The sequence below is a fragment of the Aristolochia californica genome, unplaced genomic scaffold (genome assembly GCF_029961685.1).
Source record: "Aristolochia californica isolate CCGP_79_NKW_82.1479 unplaced genomic scaffold, dmAriCali1.0.hap1 SCAF_12, whole genome shotgun sequence".
In the NCBI taxonomy this organism is placed as follows: domain Eukaryota; kingdom Viridiplantae; phylum Streptophyta; class Magnoliopsida; order Piperales; family Aristolochiaceae; genus Aristolochia; species Aristolochia californica.
In genome coordinates, this window is record NW_027181793.1 from 5,679,307 (window position 1) to 5,681,806 (window position 2,500).

Consider the following 2,500-nt stretch of genomic DNA (forward strand, 5'->3'; position numbering starts at 1 on the left):
AAACATGAAAGGGGACGAGGGAGGGACACGCGCGCCCGTTTCGCCAACCACCCGTGCACACTCGCCTGGGCAGCTGGTCACATGCGTCGCTCAAAGGCATTTTGCAGGCCAGCACCGGCGGATGCACGGGTCAAGCGGGACGGGACGAGCGCAGGGCTAACTTTTGCCGGCACACAAAAACACGAACCCGAAAAAGGCAAAAAAGGGACATACGCACTGGCGACACGCCCGTTTCGCCTGCCACCCGTGCACACTCGCCTGGGCAGCTGGTCACATGCGTCGCTCACAGGCATTTTGCAGGCCAGCACCGGCGGATGCACGGGTCAAGCGGGACGGGACGAGCGCAAGGCTTGCTTTTGGTGGCACACGAAAACACGAACCCGAAAAAGGGACATACGCACTGGCGACACGCGCGCCCGTTTCGCCTGCCACCCATGCACACTCGCCTGGGCTGCTGGTCACATGCGTCGCTCATAGGCATTTTGCAGGCCAGCACCGGCGGATGCACGGGTCAAGCGGGACGGGACGAGCGCAGGGCTTGCTTTTGGCGGCACACGAAAACACGAACCCGAAAAAGGCGAAAAAGGGACATACACACTGGCGACACGCACGCCCGTTTCGCCTGCCACCCGTGCACACTCGCCTGGGCTGCTGGTCACGTGCGTCGCTCACAGGCATTTTGCAGGCCAGCACCGGCGGATGCACGGGTCAAGCGGGACGGGACGAGCGCAGGGCTTGCTTTTGGCGGCACACGAAAACACGAACCCGAAAAAGGCGAAAAAGGGACACACGGACAGGCGACACGAAAAAAAAGGGGTCGCCCTACCTAGGTGGGCGCAAAAACCCCGTCGGCCAGGAGGTTTCGCCAAAATGTCTGTACTGTCACACAGGGTCAATAGCACGGGCATGGCCGGCCGCCGCACGTGCAGCGGCTTACGGACGCACGGTTCGGCGGCACGGGTGCCTGGCGGCTTTAGCACCTTGGGGTGGACAGGCCTGGCGGCAAGGGGGGCTAGGCACCTTGCTGCCAGCCGGCAATGGTGCACGGGGCGGGGCGCCACACAAACACGAAAGAGGGACAAGAGCGGGGCGATGGTCCACAGAGACGAGCCATGCACGGGGCCCGTGATCGCCGACACGCGCGAACGCGGACGCGGACAAGGACAAGGACGCGACGCGCGGCGCGCGTGCGAGGTCAAGAGGGGCGCGCGCACGAAAACGCGAAAAAAGGGGCTAGCGGCCGAGAAACGCGAAAAAAACCGGGTCACCTACCTAGCCGAACGCCTAAAATCGCTTCGGGCAGGAGGTTTCGCCAAAGTGTCTGTACTGTCACACGGTCCGTACGGGCGCAACCCCATCGCGCGCCAGCACCCCTTCCTGGGGGCGCCCGCCCGCCAGGCGCCTGGCGCCCCACGCGCGCGCGCCCGGCGCCTGGCGCCTTGCCCCCCACGCGCGCCCGGCGCCTGGCGCCTGGCGCCTCGCCCCCCACGCGCGCGCCCGGCGCCTGGCGCCTTGCCCCCCACGCGCGCCCGGCGCCTGGCGCCTGGCGCCTCGCCCCCCACGCGCGCGCGCGCGTGGCGCCTTGCGCCTGGCGCCTTGCCTCCGCGCGTGCCTGGCGCCTGGCGCCTTGCCCCCCACGCGCCTGGGCGCCTCTTTTCCGCCTGGGCGCCCTGGCACCTTTCCGCCTGGGCGCCTGTTTTCCGCCTTGGCGCCCTGGCGCCTTTTCGCGTGGGCGCCTCTTTTCCGCCTGGGCGCCATGGCGCCTTTCGGCCTGGGCGACTCTTTTTCGCCTGGGCACCTCTTTTCCGCCTGGGCGCCTCTTTTCCGCCTGGCCAGGGCGCCTCTTTTCCGCCTGGGCGCCATGGCGCCTTTCTGCCTGGGCGCCTCTTTTTCGCCTGGGCGCCTCTTTTCTGCCTGGGCGCCCTGGCGCCTTTTCGCCTGGGCGCCTCTTTCCCACCTGGGCGCCCTGGCGCCTCTTCGCCTGGGCGCCCTGGCGCCTTTTCGCCTGGGCGCGACTTTTGGCGCCTGGGCGCCTACGCCAGGGCGCCTCTTTTCCGCCTGGGCGCCTCTTTTTCGCCTGGGCGCCTCTTTTCCGCCTGGGTGCCCTGGCGCCATTCCGCCTGGGCGCCTCTTTTCCGCCTGGGCGCCCTGGCGCCTTTTCGCCTGGGTGCCTCTTTTGGCGCCTGGGTGCCTACGCCAGGGCGCCTCTTTTCCGCCAGGGCGCCTCTTTTTCGCCTGGGCGCCTCTTTTCCGCCTGGGGGCCCTGGCGCCTTTTCGCCTGGCGCCTCTTTTGGCGCCTGGGCGCCTACGCCAGGGCGCCTCTTTTCCGCCTGGGCGCCTCTTTTCCGCCTGGGTGCCCTGGCGCCATTCCGCCTGGGCGCCTCTTTTCCGCCTGGGCGCCCTGGCGCCTTTTCGCCTGGGTGCCTCTTTTGGCGCATGGGCGCCTACGCCAGGGCGCCTCTTTTCCGCCTGGGCGCCCTGGCGCCTTTCCGCCTGGGCG